The 19,505-nt window shown below is 40.1% G+C and overlaps 1 protein-coding gene across 5 annotated transcripts in view; it reads right to left on the bottom strand.

Moving 5' to 3' along the window:
• LUZP1 (leucine zipper protein 1) overlaps positions 1–19,505 on the bottom strand; it is a 96,835-nt gene that overhangs the window by 57,586 nt on the left and 19,744 nt on the right. For 4 of the 5 annotated variants that reach the window (XM_074305907.1, XM_074305906.1, XM_074305910.1 and 1 more), the window contains exon 2: positions 10,879–11,065. The exons of the other annotated variant lie outside the window; for it this stretch is intronic. The gene's annotated coding sequence lies outside the window, so the exon portion shown is untranslated. The remainder of the gene's footprint in view (positions 1–10,878; positions 11,066–19,505) is intronic. 5 annotated transcript variants of the gene reach the window in all.

Genomic DNA, 19,505 nt, shown 5'->3' with positions numbered 1-19,505 from the left:
TCAGAAAGAAAAGATATGGTATACACCTCCTTAGTTTTCTTTCTCCAACTAATTTTTATACTTCTTGAACTGGGGAGAGAAGGGGAGAAGGTATAGTGCTTCCTTCACAATGCCTTAGATGTAATACAATAGATGTTTCTCTTCATTTTATGGCTTGACAAAAATTTGCCCCTTACGCCCACCCCTCCAAAAAACAACCTTGGGATTTTTATGTTCAGAAATGGAATTTCCAGGATTTTGCTTAACATCAAGGGTTTGGAAGTAGTCTTATCTGTAAAATGGGAATAAAAACTTAACTGCCCGGAGGTAAGGGCTAGACCAGTAATTTTGAAAGGGTTAATTTAGAGCAGAGATTCTTAACCTGAGGTCTGGAAACTTGGGTTGGTTTTGTTCCTTGAAATATTTTGATAACCGTATTTGACTTTCTTTGTAATTCTTTGTATTTTATTTTATGTATACCTAGAGAACGAATCCCTAGGCTACACCAGGCAGTGCCAAATAGGTTTCAGACACCCAAAAAAGGTTAAGAATCCTGAGAGCTGAACTCTTAGAACTCCCATTTCAGACCCTAGAATTGCCTCTACTTACTCCATCATTTTCTAGCTATATGGTCTTAGGAAGGTCTCTCTCACTTTCTGAGGATCCACTATTGTCTCAGTAATTTTCCAACCACTAGACTGGCTGCACTACTTTGGGACTTCTCAGAGTGACTTCTCCACCAGGGCCCTAGCAAGGGCAGAAGAATATCAATATCCTCTGCCTCTCCCAAGGGGAGGGTGGGACCATGAATTCCAACTCTCCATTTCAGGAAGGAGTTCTGTCCCTAGTCTCCCCATTTCTTTCTGCTTTCCCCACTAAGGTCTCAAACAGTTATCTTACCCCTTCTCCTCCCCATCTTGGATTCTTTTGGAATGTTATCTTCCCCATTGGTTTATAAGCTCCTGTGGGGCAGTCTTAATCTCCAGCACTCAGCAACTCCAGCACACAGTAGGCACTTAACACATGCAGGTTTACTGCCTATAGACTACAGCCCCACTTGTCATTCCTCATTCAAGTCATTCCTCATTCATTCCATTCTGGCTTTCCTCCCACATCTATAACGCCCCACCCCCTCCTCAGCTCAGACTCCAAGATGTGCTTCTTATCTCAACTCATTGCTCAGCTCAAGACCCGCCTCCTTTCAGGTATGAGGGAGGTGTTTCCTTTGACACTCTCAGGTTCCTATCCAGGTTGCCTCAATGGAGCAGCTAGACAGTGCAGTGGATAGAGCGCCAGGCCTGGAGTCAAGTCTACCTCATGTATAGCTGTGTGTCTCTGGGCAAGTCACTTCACCCTGTTTGCCTCAATTTTTCCATCTGTTAAATGAACAGATGAAGAAAATGGCAAAGCACTCTAGTATCTCTGCCGAGAAAACTCCAAAAAGGAGCCATAGAGACTCAGATGTGCCTCAGTGTCTGGGAATCACTCTGTGCGTAAACGTTATAAGGTTTGATATATCTATCTATCTATGCTTTTCCTCCAACTAAGTACATTCCTTAAGGGAAAAGGAAAACCCTCAAGTATTCCTGACAATTTAGTGAGCATTAATTTAATGCCTCCTATTCAACTTATTACAGGTAAACAGCCATAGATATATAAGCTATTACTACTTCTCCTTAAGAATAAATCTATTATTATTACATAAAGACAAAGTGGGCATATGACCTCAGCATCCAAGCATCTGCTGTATACTAAGAAGAGTACTTAACAAACAATGAAAGAATGAATATTGAATGATAGCTTTTCCCCATTCAACAAATCTCCTTGGTCACATTTCACTCTAGAAATGTGAATGATATTTATTATTAACAGTAATAAATAACTCATATTCCTCAGTGCTCACAAAAGCTGTGGACACTGACGGGACAAGCTTCAGCATCCCTTTTTTTAATAGGCTCAAGAGAAGAGGTGAGCACTGGCCTGGCAGGCGGGAGAACTGACTCCTTACTCTTTCCTGGCCTCCTAGAGAGGTTGGACTAGATGGCTTTATCAGCTCCTTGCAACTATGATTCTGTAAAGTGACTTGTTCAATGTCACACAGCTCTCCAGGAATCAGAACTGAGATTTGCTCCCAATTATTTTGACTGCAAGTCCAGAATCCTTTGCACTAAACTTGCTGGCCTTTTAAAACAAGGGCCAGGACTACTATGTTCTTCCTCTCTTAAGAACTAAGATAGTTGTTACTATCTTACTGAACCTTACTGAAAACTGAACCAGGTCATGGAGTCCTATTACTTCAAACTTCTTAAGGATCAGGCTTCTTTGCATCCCTCACAGCACCTAGCAATATAGCTTCTTAATGGCTGCCCCAGGCTCCCATTAAGAGGAGTGTCTCCTCCCATCAGATCCATCTTTCAAACAGCAGCCGAAGTGACATTCCTAAACATAGGTCCCCTGTTCAAGAAGCTCTTGTTGTTGAATCGTGTCCAATTTTCCCTTATCCCCTTTGGGGTTTTCTTGGCAATGTTGAAGTGGTTGGTCATTTCCTTCTCTAATTCATTTTAAAGATGGGAAACTGAGGCAGACAAAATGAAATGACTGCCCAGGATCACACAGCTAATTAGCATCTGAGGACTTCTTACTACCTGGTTCCATCCTGCCTTTCCACCAGGCTTATTACTCCCCATCATTCAATCTAGAGTCGAAGAAAACTAGCCTTCTTTCTGTGCTTCATGTACACCATTCTATCTCCCATCTCTTTGCACTGATTGTCCCACAGATCTGAAATGCAACCTCAGCACCCAAACTCTACTTGCCCTCCATGATTCCCTCAGCAACTAGTGCCTCCTCAAGGTGAAATTCCCTCACTATACTTTGTGTATACACACACACACACACACACACAATACAGTAATTATGTGTATACATTGTTTTAATTCACCAATGATCTACAAAGTCATATTCAAGAACTCTTGGGATGGAAACTGTCTAGCAAAGCAGATGTTAAACTTTCTGAGACTTAATGTGAGCTCTCATTTTTACAAAGCAGAAGCTATTTGAGAACAGAGACAGTTTCATTTTTGTCTCTTATTTATATAGACTGGTACCTAGCACTGTCCCTGACACACAGCAGGCATTTAATAAATGTTTTTTTGATGGGGTATACACACTGGATACTCACTGGATAAATGAATGGCACTTTCCTCATCCAACAAAGTCATTTGTTTACTTCTTCCCTCCAGTTTCTTTTTTTAAACTGCCCTCTAATTCCTGAAATATCCAAAACTGAATGATTGTGGGCAGGAAAAAACTATCTCCTCGCCTCCTTCCAATTCCATGAGCCCATCTCCTTTTACTGACAGAATGGAAACAATTCAAGGGTTTTTGTTGTTATTTTTTGTTGCTACCATGGCACCAATCTGAGTATCAAATACATGTCAAATTTAAGTTTTTATGAGGAGGAGGAGTATGGAATCCAAAGAAATGAGGGGGCAGGACAGTATGGTGAGCATAACACTGACCTTGGATCTAGAAGATCTGGGTTTGAGCCCTGACTTAGCCACAAACTAATTGTGACTTGTGGAAAGTCATTCCCTGTGCCTCAGTATTCTCCAATGTAAAATATGGGAGATAATAAAAAATAAGATCACTATATATACATTATATACATCATCTCATTTGTTCCCGACAACATCCCTGTGAGTTGGTTACTACCAGGTATAGTATGAATTTCTGTACTACCAATTTTGGGGACTGGTACAGGGATCAAATGAGATGATAAATGTAAAATGCGTTGTAAGCATAAAAGGCATGTATATATAACATCACTGACAAAAAAAAAGCCCTAATATACACTAAAATACTTAATAGGAGCACTTTTTGTGAAACAAAGTAGAAGCCCACCAATTAAAATTAAAGAATGGCCAAACAAAATGTAACACATGAATGAAGCAGAGTATTACTGGAAAATGAAGTATGTAAGGACTCCAGAGAAGCCTAGAAAGATAAATTTGAACAGATGGGAAGTGGAGTAAGCAGAGCCAAGAAAATGACTACCACAATGGAAATGGGAAGAACAGATGTTACAAAATTATAAAGATTAAGGAGGAATTAAATAGAAAGACAAAAGATATCTCCTGGAGATGGGAGTTTACATGACTTGTTACAAATGTTTTCAGAGTTTTTCAATGTATCGAGTATTTGTGCTACTTTTTTTCTCTCTTTAACAAATACTATTTGCCATATGATACTTTGGGAAGGAAAGAAGGATACTTGGAATAATTATGATGATATAAAAAACTGAATATTAATAAAAAATTTTTTTTAAAAATAAGCACCAAAGGAGCAGCTAGGTAGCACAGTGGATCGAGCACCAGCTCTGATGTCAGGAGGAACTGAGTTCAAATCAGATTTTAAGACACAAAACACGTATTAACTATGTGACCCTGGGCAAGTCACTTAACCCCAACCGCCCAGCACCAAAAACAAAACAAAAACAAGCACTAAAGTCTTCTTCTCATTAATGTTGCTTTGTCAGCCTCCCATAATATCATTGCATTCCAACAGCAATTTTGCCTACATGAGTTTGGTTATACTATGAATGAATGTTGTTATTTTCCAGCCCCTGAAGCTAATTTAACCCTATAACTCTTACAAGATTCTCTCAGTAGAGAAGACACAAATTTAAGAACATTGATCACACATCAGACACACTACAGACTGGAGAAGAGGCAAGTAAGTGAACAGGTAAATGGCTCCATCAAAAAGGAAGAATTGTTTCTGTCCTGCACAACTACAGAAAGCATGAAAGTCACGGGGAGGGGCAGTTCCTTTCAATGTAACAACTTCCTAGCAATGAGCAATGTTCAAATATGAAATAAGAGTATGTGTTTCCCTATTCCTGGAGGACATCTTATGGTGGGGATGACCACTTGTGGATTTATGCATCGGGCAAGAAGATGAGCCATGTGACCTGGAAGGGCACTTTCCAAGTCTAAAGTTGCCTGAGTCCGTAGGAATACAAGAGATAAGGAGCACCAGACATGGTGAGAGCTGATACCATGATGGAAAACTGAACCTTGATCTCTCTTTGCAGTTCTGCAGTCTCAAATTTGCAGACTGAGTCTATTAAACTCACAAAGATTCTAATAGCATTGAGCAGCTTGTGCTTTAAGGCACTTAGAAAGGTACTGAGCTCCATGGACATTTTATAAAGCAAGAGAACCTATCATCTTCATCCAGTACTTTTTGCTGGCAACCCAGCAAGGATGAGAAAGCAACCATTTTCAAATGACACCAAATCAATTCAACACACATTTATTTTTTATTTGTTTGTTTGGTGAGGCAACTGGAGTTAAGTGACTTGCTCAAGGTCACACGGCTAGTAAGTATTAGGTGTCAAGGCAGATTTGAACTCAGGTCCTTCTGACTTGAGAGTAGTGTTCTATCTACTGCATCATCGAGCTGCCCCCCACACTTTTATTTATTAAGCACTTATTGTGTGTAAAAACAAATCGTTTATGTTGGGAAATCATTAATTTAGATCCTTCCCTGTCACATACTGGAAGCATAAACTTAATCTCAACCTCTCAGAGTCCCCAAATAGCTCTCTAAAGCTCCACATTAGTCAAGTTGCCAGTTTTTATCAGTAGAGAGTTTCCATTTCAAGAATTCACACCCAGATTAAATTGTAAGATTCTAGATACAGAGTTGGAGAGAACTTAGAGGCTATTCAATCCAACCCTTCATTTTTACAAATAAGGAAATTGAAGTCCAGAGAGGCTACATGACTTAGCCAGAGTTACAAAGATAATTTACTGAATAATTTAATTCTTTGTGATTCAAGTTAGCATTCTGTCCACTAAACCACCTAAATCATAGGTCTGGGCAAAAACTGTACAAGACACCAAAAGATATAACCTTGTCTTCAAGTAGCTTATGGTCAATATAAATACAAAAACTCATTTTTTAATAATACTAAAACAAAGACAGGTAATTATGCACATTTTTGGACAGAATTCCCAAACTAGAAATTACTGGTCCTTCCCAGAGTCTTGTGTCTACAGATGAAATTGCTGAGGCTCAGAGAAAGAAACAGAGAGAGGCAAAAAGAAAAGGAGAGATGTGAAAGAAATGGACAGATGGAGGAAGAGATGGTCAGAGGATGACAGATAGATGGATGGAGGAAGAAAAGGGTGGAGGGATGAAGAAAGGAAATATTTATTAAATTCTTAATTTGCTAAATACTGTGCTAAGTATAAAAGGCACCCCTGCCCAATGAGCTTACATTATAATAAGGAAGACAGACGATATGAAAAGGGACGCAAGAAAGTAGAGGGAAGGGGAGATGGTATAGTCATTACTACAGAAATGCCATGGAATCCAAAAAGAGAAGCCAAAAGCCTTAATATATGTTGAATATTAAGTAAAACTAAAAAGAGACTTGGGCTACATTCAGAAATCTGCATTCAAATTCTGTTTCACGTGATGATGGACAAGTCCCTTACACCCCATGAAGCCTCAATGATGTGTCTTTGCTTCTTTCATCCTCCCATCCCCATGTAACTCTGGAACATCCTTTCTTCTCCTCTTAGCCATGTTTCAAGTCCCAGCTCAAACCTCAGCTCTTCTAAGAACTCCTTTTAAACAACCCAGTCCATATGGATCTCTCCCACCACTAAAGCACATAGTAAACATAATTCTTATTGGGCAGTTATCACACAACAACTTGTATAACTATTTAACTTCCCTCTAGACCTGACCCCTCAAGTGGACTGTGAACACTGTGTCTGGCACCCAGTAAATACTTCATAAATGCATCCTGACTGACTGTAAGCTCAAAGGCAAGCATCACGATTTATGCCAATTTGTAACAAAGGCATCTCACCTACTATATGCTAAATGATGTGTGCTCCAATCACTTCTTGTCTTGTATTATTGTACTTATATGTATATGTCATCATCTCTTCCCTAAAGACAGAGATGACATTTTATTCTTTCTCACCTCAAAAATGGGCATTTAAATAATTATTTGTTAATTGCCTCCTTCTGGTTGTGGCTTTCTCTTTATTTCTATGAGCCTCAGTTTCCTCACCTGTGAAAAGCAGGATAATAGCACCCTCACCAGCAACCTGACAGGGTGTAGTAAGGAAATCATTTATGAAATGTGCAGCAGCAGAGCCAGGATTGGGGTTCAGATGCTCATTCCCTATATGTCCTTGGATCCCTTCATGACCTTGAATCAAAGTTATCTCCGGATATAGAGCCACACTCCTCTCCAAAATTATTTTGGAAGGAGAGGGAGAGGAGAGGGTAAGAAAGGAGAGAAGATTGAGTAGAGGAGAGAGAGGGGGAAAGAAAAGAAGGGAGGAAGAGAGGAGAGAGAACTGAGCAAAGAAAAGAGAGGAAAATGGAGAGGAGAACTTGAAAAAAAAAACAACCCCTCATCTCTGCAGATGCAGACTTAGCTTGGAGGAGGGGCAGGGTTAATAAGCCCTTTTCATCCTAGAGATAGGCAGTGAAAGCCTCTGCAGCGATGCAGAGCCCATGCAGGGAATACTGCAGCAAAATCCCGTGCTGCCAGCTATGAGAGAGGGGAAACCAAGGAGAACAGATTCACACTTCCTTAGAACCTGAAAAACATGCCTCGGAAACACGGTGGGCAGTCTGCCTGCCGTCTGGCCCCGGCCACAAAACAGAAATCCCATAAAAGCAGCACCAACAGATTCAGTTCCCTGGAGCAACCCACATAATAGCAGCAAACCATCTGGGAGGCTCATTTTTCCAGGTGGAAATGCTAAAGCTGCTTTCTTAGCTCACAGGGAACCTGATACCCTCAGAAAGTGCCTTTTCAGCTGGCCGGGCTGCTGGATTCTCACGGGAGGGCCCCTGAAATATCCTACATCCTAGGATGCCTCTCCGTGGGCTCTCCCCTGGCAGCAGGAAGAGAATTCAATTCCATTCAACAAACATTTACTAAGTACTTGCTGTATATTCAATGCCAGGAAAGATAGCAATGTAGATACAGGCCATGTTTTGTTTTGTTTTTTCAGAAAAGGGGACATGAGACAAATAAGAGACATTTATTTTTCACCAAATGTAACAATAATGGTGATGGTGATGGCTCACATGTATATATAGCACATGTTACATGGTGCTGAGCACTTCACAATTTTTTCATTTGATCCTCACAACAATCCTGGAAGAAAGATGCTGCCATTATGGCCATTTTACAAATAAGGAAAGTGGGGCAGCTAGGTAGTGCAGTGGATAGAGCCCAGCCCTGAAGTCAGAAGGACCTGGGTTCAAATCTGATTTCAGACACTTAACACTTCCTAGCTTGTGTGACCCTGGGCAAGGCACTTAACCCCAAAAAGCAAAAAATAAAAAAATAAATAAGGAAACTGAGGCAAGGCAAAGCAGACTTTAAGGGACTTGCCCATCGTCACACAACTATGTCTGAGACCACATTTGAAGTCAAGCCTTCCTGACTCCAGGCTAAGTGCTCTATGTACTGTACCCACTTAGCTGCCCAGTAATATATCCCATCTCCATTGTAGGACCCTAGCCTCAATTTCTTCATTGCTCTATCCATTGTACCACCTAGATGGCCAGTAATATATAACATCTTTATTGTATTTTCTTAGCCTCAGTTTCCCCATCTGTAAAATGAGAAGTTTGAACTAAATGATCTCCAAGTTTCCTTCTAGCTCTAAAAGTATGTTGTAAAGAATAAGATGCTTTCTGAAGGGAAAGATGGAGAAAGATTATTAGAAAAAGAGAGGATCAGGAAATACTTCATGAAAGAGGCAGTATTTAAACTGCTCTAAAAAGTGGATAGGAGTTCAGCAGATAATTAGAGGAGAGCATTCCAAGCACAGGGGATAGCAGCATGAACAAATAATGGAGGTTAGAGAGCTCAGGAACATGAGGAAATTATGAAAAATTGGAACATTAGAACAGCACCAGATTGTGAATGCCAAAGGAGTGCCCTTAATGTGGTAAGTACTAGGAATTCACTGAAACTTTCTAAGGAGGATGGGTAGATCTATGTAGAAGGGAAATTCACTTGGGGGTAGTTAGGGGGGGGAACAAAAGATAGGAGGCTATTATTGAAAAAACAACAGAATTTCAGAGTTGGAAGGGCCCTCACAGACTATCACGTCCAACACCCACAGGAGGCCAAGAAAAAAGCAGGACTCAGTGGCTAGGATAATCCATATAAAATATCACAGCTAGTTGTACTTATCCACCACCACTCCTTTTTTTTCTAGGACTTGCAGCCTCAGAATGTAGCGCTGAAAGTGACCTTAGTTACAGGAATGTCAGAACTGGAAAGCACAGAGATCATTCAAATCAATTCCTCTCATTTTACAGAGAAGGAAACTGAGAGGCAAAGAGAATAACTTTTCAAGGTCACATAATGAGTCAGTGATAAAGCTGAGACTAATCCCCAGATGTCTAGACTGCCCAGCCCAGGACTTCTGTTGCCAATGTTGTTCTGGTGTTGAGAATCAAAGGTTAGAAAACAGACCAAGCCAAATTTTCCTTTAGCCATAGAAGTGAGAAGTCACAGAACATGGAATATGAGATGGAACTGTGGAGATCATATCCCACACCTACTTTTAAGTAGGGAAAATGAGGCCAGAAAAGGTTAATGACAAAGGCAAAGTGAGATTCCTTGCCTCACTGCTTGAAATAAATGATTTAAGGGTCATTCAGCCCATTTTCCCCTTCGCCCTCTCTGGAAGGAAGGAAGGAAGGAAGGAAGGAAGGAAGGAAGGAAGGAAGGAAGGAAGGAAGGAAGGAAGGAAGGAAGGAAGGAAGGGAGGGAGGGAGGGAGGAAGGAAGGAAGGAAGGAAGGGAGGGAGGGAGGGAGGGAGGGAAGGAGGGAGAGAAGGAAGGAAGGAAGGAAGGAAGGGAAGGAGGGAGGGAGGGAGAGAGGGAGAGAGAGAGGGAGGGAGGGAGGGAGGGAGGGAAGGAAGGAAGGGAGGGAAGGAAGGAAGGGAGGAAGGAGGGAAGGAAGGAGGGAGGGAGGGAGGGAGGGAGGGAGGGAGGGAGGGAGGGAGAGGGAGGGAGGGAAGGAGAGAGGGAGGGAGGGAGGAAGGGAGGGAAAGGGAGAGATATCAAGATATCTTCTGGAAACCTGCCAGTTTGTCCACAGCTTTGCCTAAATGCTATATTGCCCAATCTGAACACAATTTATTTCAATAAGTATTACATTAAGTGCCTATTGTGAATTACTGAGAGACTCAACATGCAACAATTAAATTAATATAAAATGATTTGATTGAATGGAGCATTCTAAGAAGGGGAAGGAAAATAAAGAAATGCTTCCTGTGGGAGGTAACATCTAATCGAACCTTGAAGGGTGATGAGGAAACAGAAAATCATACCATCACCTAAAGTATTAGAAATGTTTAACTGAAAACATGATGGCTGGCTTCAAAGTATTCAAAAAAATATGGAAAAGGAATTAGAGTCCTTTGCTTCATCTATGACAAGCATTTATTGAGCACCTACTGTGTACAAAGCACAGTGCTAGATACTAGGGGTGAAAACAAAGGAACCCCAGGCACCCAACTGTAAAAAGGCCTGAAGTTTTAAACTAAGAAATAGTTACCTTAGAGAAAATAGACTAGTAGTTTTATCTCAGTCACAATCTGACTTCTACTGACCTTTCCAATTTTATTTCATCTTAGACCCTTCATGCCCCCACAATTCCCATTCCCCCACTTCCACGTCCTTGCACAAGTGGTACTCGTCCACTTCCCAGAATCCCCAGTTTCCTCCAAAGCACAGCTCAGATATCACTTCCTCTATCCCTACATACCATGTTCCCAATCCCTGCCCCACTAAAAAATTACTTTGTTACTTTGAACCTATTTCCTCTTTACTTACTTGTATGTGTGATGTATCCTCCAGATTAGAACATAAGCTCTTTAAAGGCAGGTACTGTTTGGAGTTTGTTTTGGCATCCCCAGCCCCTAGCAGGAAGGCTGGCACATAGCAGACATGTAATAAATGAGCGCTGAATCCAATAGGGAACCACAGAAAGATTTTGAGCTGGGGGATGATAGCCTCTAACCTGTAAGGAACAAAGGGCATATTTCAGCTTAATAACGATGATGATGATAACTAGCAATTTATGTAACACTTTTAAGGCTTGTAAAGCACTTTACAAATATTATCTCATTTTCTAAAGAGAACTGTCCTAAAAAATCAGAACAGTACAAACTGAATGAATGGCTTTTCTGAAGAGATAATGAGCTCTTAATTGTTGGAGATCTTCTAACAGAGGGTGGATGATCCTTGTCGAGGATGCTACAGAGGGGATTCCTATTAAGGTCATTGGGTCATGGGACATAGGACAGATGGAAGGGCCCCTTAAAATCATCTAGCTCAACTCTCTGAAAAATCTGAAAAAAAAAAAAAAAAAAAAAATCAAGCTAGGACATGAGAAATTTCTCTTTAGACCTGCCCTGATTTCTTGGAGTCCTATGCTTATTTTTAAATGGTTGATTTAAAATACAAATCATATAATCAAAATCATATGGGAGCGCTCTCTAATGATTTCAAACCATATCATCAGTTCCACGAGACATCACAACACAAGACATGAGAAAAAATGTCATTTGTACAATGCAATGTTTACCAGAGCAATGTTGAAGGCTACAGTGGGATTAGGAGGAGAAAAGTCCAATCAATGGTAGTAATTTAGCCCAAAAAAGGGAGAGCCCTATGGGAGGCCCACTAGTGGCGCCATGCCAGCCAAGCCCACCCAATATTTTCGGTAGGCCACAGAATGATCAGAGATCAACGTCCAGCCAATTTTAGTCACAAGATTATAGAATCAACAGATGGGAGCTACCTTCCCCATCATCTATTACCATAACATTTATTATCATAGCATTGTTTTACAGGTCGGAAAAAACCTCAAGAGTACAAGTTGGGAAATACATTTTATTTTTTAATATGGCCAATGAAGGAATTTGTTTTTACTTCATCATACATGTTATAAGGGCTTTGTTTTATTTTCTTTTTTCAAATAAGGAGAAGGGGGTGGGGAAATGAAAAGTGAATGAACTCTGGTAAATTTTTTTCAAATAAAATTTAATTTAAAAAAAATGAGACCAAGAAAAATAAAATGCAACTAGAAGAGTCAGCATTCCAACCAAGACCCTTAGATTCCAAATCCAATACCCATTTTATTATTCAATGGGAAAATAGGGTGAAAGAAGGGCAAAAACAGACCCAAAGGATCAACCTTCAAACCCACAGCAAGGAAGATCATGACTAGAGAGAACCCTAATCCTGGTGAGGAAAATAAGAAATAGCCATGTCCCAGGAAATGGTTCAAAAGAACTTTGTTCTAACATATACATGAATGTACACACGTACAAACCACACCTATACAATCCCCACCCTAGAGGAAACAAGGAACTTCAATCAATGAAACAAAATTGGGGTCATTTGAGAATTGCAGACAAATTCTCCAACTTGTTCTAACTTAGCATTCTCAAATGTTTTTCTTTAGGGATTTCATTTAATCAGTCTGGTTTCAATACAAACAACATTTTGCTGAATTTCTCCAATGAGTCTTTTTTTTTTTTTTTTTTTTTTTTTTTTTAAAGAAACTCAAAATATTTGATATCTGCAAGACTGGCTGACAAGCTCTGCAACAAATCTGACAAAATCCAATGAGTATTTATTAAGCATCTATTAAATGCACCATGCTAGGTCTGCTATGCAAGGATGAAAACAAAAAGCAGTTCCTACCTTCTAGGAGACCATATTCTATTGGAAAGATAACAGCATGTACCCAATTACAGAAAGGGAAAATGCAGGAAGAAGTAAGCACTGATAATGGGAGGCAAGGGCAAGTGGATACCAGGGAAGACAGATGTTATGGAGGAAATGACTCCATACCTGAGATGAACCTTGAAAGAAAACAAGGATTCTGAGGTGGAGATAAAGAATTATAGTCTAGACCTGGCCAAAGCTTCCTAAACTGTGGGTTGTGACTTAAGTAAATGAATGTGAAGTTCTCAAAAAAATTTGGCAATAGTAAAAAGTATCAAATATTCTGCCAAGATTAACTCTTTATGTAAAAATAAATAAGCACATCCAATTTATTAATGCATAATTTGCTTTCATTTTTAATAAATGGTAACAGTATTTATATTTATGCACACACACATATATATAATATAAAGAATTGTTTTAAAATAAGTTTGTGACTCATTATATAGTATTTTTATCTTTATTATTGATGATATTTGCTTATATTTTTCTCTTTTTTCTTTTGACCTGATTTTTCTTGCACATGAGAAAAATGAAATCTGTTTAGAAGAATTGCATGTTTAATCTATATTAGATCATTTGCAGTCTAGGGAAGGGGGAAGAAGGAGAGGAAGGGAGAAAAATTTGGAATGCAAAGTTTTGCAAGGGTGGATGTTGAAAACTATATATTTTGTATAAAAAAAGCTATTTAAAAATAAATTAAATAAATTTCTTTATGATTTATTATCAGTAAATGTTTGATTTGTGTATCTATTTTATATACCTACATACTAAAGGTCAAGTAAAATTTCTCAGGTGAAAAGGAGAGTGGAAAAAGTTTAAGAAGCCCTGGTCTAGGAGTCCACAGTTCATAGAAATGCCTGGAAACATATGATGGAGTGTACATTTTTAGAAATAAAAAATTGTCAATTTTAGGTGTTAGATCCTCAAGTGCACAAAAGGAAATAGGAAATATGGATCAAAAGTGGGAACTAACTCGTGGATGGTGTTTTATATCCTCATCCTCCTAGCACTTACAGATGGGTGTAGGTTCTTAATCATTGTTTATAGAATTAAAGCATTCAAAAAAGTGGATACAAGTACAGGCAAACTCAGTAGACATTACTGTCTTTTTCAGCATGTTGAATCATGGGATTTTGAATTAGAAAAAACCTTGGAGACCATCTAGTCCTACCTATTTTTACAGAGAATGAAAGTATGGTCTACTTATGTGTCGGGTGTTGAGAATACAAAGAAAGGCAAAAGCCAGGCCATTGCCTTCCAGGAGCTTACATTCTACTTGGGCTGGCAATATATAAACAACTATGTTCAAGTAAGACTGAGCAAATTAGCATCAGAGTCACCCAGTGAAAATGGATGGAATGGGGGAGATGGCTTAACTTGGGTAAGTAACAGCCAGAAGACCCATGTCACCAGACAGAAAAGGAGGAAAGAAAGGTTTAATAATACCCGAAAGGTGGTAAGGAGCAAGTCACAAAGGACTTTAAAAGCCATCTTGTATTTTATCTGAGAGGTAATAAACAACTACTGGACTTTATTTAGATGGCTGGGTGGGGGAATGATGGTGACAGATTCAGAGTTTTGGAAAGCCTACTTTGGCAGCTAATGAGGAAGAAATTTGCAAGCAAGAGTCCAACCAAACAACCAAAAGCCTGCTACAATACTCCAGATGTGAGAGACTACATGCTCACTAGTAGCAAGATCAAGGAGAAGGTACAAGAGAGTTTGTGAAGGTAGAATTGGTAACAGTAGATTGGCTATTTGGAGGCAGAGAGGCAATAGGGAGTCAGGGTGCAAGATGGAGCAAATGGGAGGATGGGAGTGTTCTCCATGGGAGGGTTCAAGGGAAAAACTAAGCTTGAGGTAAGTCATTTTGAAGCTTAAGATGTCTAAGGGATATCCAGTTCAAGATGTCCAATAAGCAGTGGGAAATACATGACTGGAGATCAGGAGAGAGGTTCGAGCTGGTTAGAGTAAATCTGAAAATTAGGTGCATAGAAATGATCACTGAATCCATGGGAGCTGATGAGATCACCAAGAAAAAAAAGAGTATAGAGGGAGAACAGGAAAAGGTCTCACAACCATAACTAGCAGATGTAACCTGGAGGAAGTTCTAACAAATTAGACAATTAGGAGAACAAAAAACAATGTCATGAAAGAATCTATTAAGAAAAGAGCAAATGATACAATATCAGTGGCTACAGAGAGATCAAGAAGAGTGAGGACTGAGAAAAGCCCATTAGATTAGGCAGTGAAGAGACCACTTGGGAGAGTAGTTTCAGTTAAATGATAATCTCAGGAGACAGACTGCAGAGAGAGCAGCACTGGCCAAATTCAAACCCAAGTTCCCTCAATTCCAGATATCTAACATCTCCTGCGTGTTTCACAAACACGTGAAACTAGACTGGAGAGGCTCCGATCCACTCTCAGCAATATTCAGCCTTCATTCATGACTGAGCAGATCCAGCACTGATCACCCCATCCCTCAGCAGCCCCTCCTCCCTCAGAATTCCTACCTCATTCAGTCGTCCCTAAGCACCATTTAGCAGGAGATTAAACACTCTTATATCACTGTAGAGGTAGTATGGGGGAGGGAGGTGGGAAGAAATTACAGAACTCATCAACCTAAAGCTGTCCAGACAATAGTACACACTAACACTGCTGCTTAGTTAACAAAGATAAATTTTAGTAAATGAAAATTCCTACGCGATACACACAATCCCACATTTCTCCATTTGGCAGCCAATCTTGTTCTCATATTTACATACAGCAACCACTTGTAGATATTTATATGATACTAAGTAGCCTTCATAAATGTCTGATAACTTTAAAATGCAGTGGTCTGTTTAGGGATAATACAAGAACTGGAAGCCTGGCTCGACTTGTGGCTTATTCCCTGGTGATTTGGAAAAGAATATTAATATAAAAGAAGGGCTGGATGGGTGGGGAATGAAACAGTTCACCAAGGGAAGGATAAAAGAGGCAAACCCAGGAACCCTCACAGGAGTAATCAGAGGGGAAGGAAGGGATGGACACATGACTAAATCAGGACCAAAATAAGATGGAGAGAGAATTTAGTCAGGCTGCAAAATGCTACTGCAGAGGACAGAGATAGCAAATCTGCTGTTAGTAACACTCCCCATTCCCCCCAGTCTCATAACCTCAGAATTACCATTAACTGTTCTCTCATCCCCAATGTCCAAGTTATCATTTTCCTCAATATCTCCCTTCCTATTTCTACTGATCACTGCTCTAACCCAAACTTTATCATCTTGAAAACTGAATTCTAATATAACTTCTTAAGTAGACTGCCTACCTCTTGTCTCTTCAACTGTACAATAGTCAGCTTAATCTCATTAAAAGCCTTGCTTTTCATCACTCTCCATTACAAACATTAAGGAGTCTGAACTGCTCAGTCTTGCTCTCAAGGCCCTCCATAATCTGAGCCCAGTTCCCTACTTAGCTAATCTTATCACCCACTACTCCAAATATTAACCCTCCCTCTCCAGGCAGCCCCATGTGCTCATCGCCTCATAGACACACCAACCAGTTCATTCCAACTTCTTTTGTTCCTAGTTCTCCCCAAATCTAGAATTTCTTCCCCACTACTCTCCCTGACTAATAAAATTCCAGCCATCCCTCAAGGCAAAACTGAAATCCCATCCCCTTCATGAAGCTCTTCCCAATGACTCCAGCCCACAATGTTTCGTTTTACTCTGACCTCCTACCACTCATTTTGGCCTTCAGTCAGGTAGTGTGTCATTCTTAGAGAATTTTCACATGACTCCATCTCTATCCCTCAACTAGAATATGAAGTACCTGAGGGCCAGAATGATGATGGCTCACCAGTATCTAGCATGCTGTTATTGTTGTTGAGTCTTTATGATCCCATTTGGAGTTTTCTTGGCAGAGATACTGGAGTGGTTTGCCATTTCCTTCTCCAGTTCATTTTACAGATGAGGAAACTGAGATAAACAAGATAAAGTGGCTTGCCCAGGCTCATACAACTAGTAAGTATCTGAGATTTGAACTTGGGAAGATGAGTCTTCTGACCCCAGCTCAGGCACTCTATCAACTTTACCACCTGGGTAACTCTAACCCTAAATGCCAGCTCCTGGTGATACAGCAGAGGAGTCAGGGCTCTAACTCCATTTCTTCTTATCCCCTGCACCCTGCCTCATCTATATTTACTTGTTGTGGGCATCTGAGCAAGTTTCAGAGCTGTAAGGGGCTTTAAAAGCCTTCTCATCCGATGAACTCGTACAACATGGCTGATAAGTCATCATCTAAGTCTTCTTCATCTGCCTGGAACTTTAGTTTATCTCTTGGGTAACCTGATCCAACTTGTACTACCTACCTGACAGAATGGTTCTGAGTAAGGAAGACATCATGATTACTGTATTTGCTGAGAAGGATATCTCTCTCTGTGCTTGGAATTTTCTATTCCACTATGGCCTATGACCTAAGCTCTCTACTCAAGACCTCAGAGTATGCTCAAACTCCCTTTATCCCAACACTTACTTTAATCCCCACATCCTCTCTCAAAGTATACTGGGACCCAGCAGCTGTAGAGATCTCCATTAGGACCACCAGTCCAAATACTACTAAACCTTTGGGTCTGTGCCTTTAGTTTCATTTCGGAGAAGCAAAATACATAAAAGGGAGGCTAGCAGTCTGTTAGATGAGGGTCTGAAATATACTGACAAAGTAACCATGACCAAAGCATTTAATTTTCTCAGTGCCCCAGGCAAACCATCTAAGACTACCATTGCTTCGATGAAGAGTTTCCAAACCTGCAGTTCCAGAAATGACAGCCTTTTTGCACATGACTATCTCCCATGAAATCACAAGTGTGAACAAAAAAAGTAATAATAACAAGCCTATTAAATAGCATTCTACCTTTACTGGGAAACAAAACAATTTCATCCATTTTTTGTTTTGCAAGGCAGTACCTGACTCCAGTGCAAAACTAAATTAATTAGAACAGAGACTTAGCTTGTCTTCATGGCTGAATCTTCAGAAAAGGGTTCCAGTTCAAAAAATGGAAATGAGTTTCATTCACTTGTATTAACAGAATAGGCTTTATCAGACCAGTGTCCCACAAGTACGCAATGGGGAGCAGAACACATTTCTGAAAAAGACAACCTGAGAGACTGAGAGACCAAAATTTAATTCCATTCATCTTGCTCAGAAATTAACTATTTTTAGTCACCTTAAAACTAAACAAGACCAGCTGCTCTCCATGCTCAGGCAGCCAATGAATGCACTCATCCAAGGTGGGTCACTGTGTTTCCTTCCCCACACCATCCAGCTGCTGCAAGATGAAATGGGACAAGGAAAACTTGCCTTTCTCTGGGGCCATTTTAATTCATCTCTACTTGGGTGAAGATTTTATCAGTACATTGGAGATGTTCATTTCTCCTATGCTTTTTGGGATATCAAAGAAAGAGTGATTTTTAAAAAAATAACCACATGTGGCATAAAAATATGAGTCACATTAAAGGCTTTTTCCAAAACAATGTTCATTTGGTCATGAACACATGTCCTTCTCCCTAGAACCACCATAAAAACCATTCCCCAATGTGATATAGGCCCTCATTAGCACCCACAGAGATTACTGCAACAGCTCTCTGCCTACCTCTAGTCTGGCTCCCCTCCAAGCTATCCTACAAGCTGCTGCCCAAATAAATTTGCTAATGACACAAAGGAGGATAGCTAACACTTTGAGTGAAAAAAATCTAAAGGGTACAATGGCTTCAGAGTCAGAGGCCTTCCACTGGAATCCTGGCTCTACCACTTGCTAACCTGTGTGATCCTGAGCAAGTCCCTCCATACCCTGGGCTTCAGTTTCTCCATCTGTAGGACAGGGGGTTGGCCTGGATGGCCTCTGAAGTCCCTTACAGCTCTAGGTGACTGGATGACCTCTACAGGACTGTCCTAATCCTTCATATAGATTATGGATCGCAAAAGATTTAACAGTTCAAAGAGGAATGGGTCACATATAATGAAATTTATGACATTTGAGAAACTAAATTTCAGAGGGAAAAAAAAGGATGAAAGAAGGCAGCAATCCCCTTTGAACAAAATCTGAGGAGATTTAGCTCAATCTTTTATTTGAAGAAAGTATTTAGACTAGTTCTGCTTAATAAGAAGTAGTCAGAAGCAGGAATATGAGTACAAGTTACATAGAAGAAAATTTAGGTTTGGTGCAAAGCAATACTAATATTTAGTGCTATTCAAAAGTGAAATGAGATTTCCCTAGGGGATAGTAGAAGAATTGCCTCTCATTGGAAGTCTTCAAGTAGGAGCTGGACCACTCAACGGAGATGGATCAAGGGGACAACCCCTTCCTCTGTGAGCCTCTATTTCATCGTTAAATGGGTTTAACGAAATTTGGTCAACTTCTCTGACAGAGCTGGTAGGAAATTCAAATACTGCACGAACTAGGTGAACTTTTTAGGACCCTTCTAGAATTTAGTGACAGTGACTTTAGGCACACTTCATGGATTATATTATTCCATTTAAACTTTCCAGAGTCCCTATTGACTAAAACAAATAATCTTGGTAGCGAGGCCCTCCATTATCCAGCTCAAACCTACATCTCCAGTCTTTATATCATACACATCATTCCCTGCTCACTTTCTCTGCTCTCCAGACATGATGGACTTCATCCTCTTCTCTCCCATTTCCATCCTGCCTTCCCTTTTCTCCATACTTTTGCTTAT

The sequence above is a fragment of the Sminthopsis crassicaudata genome, chromosome 3 (assembly GCF_048593235.1).
Source record: "Sminthopsis crassicaudata isolate SCR6 chromosome 3, ASM4859323v1, whole genome shotgun sequence".
In the NCBI taxonomy this organism is placed as follows: domain Eukaryota; kingdom Metazoa; phylum Chordata; class Mammalia; order Dasyuromorphia; family Dasyuridae; genus Sminthopsis; species Sminthopsis crassicaudata.
This window is presented reverse-complemented; position numbering and strand designations above follow the sequence as displayed.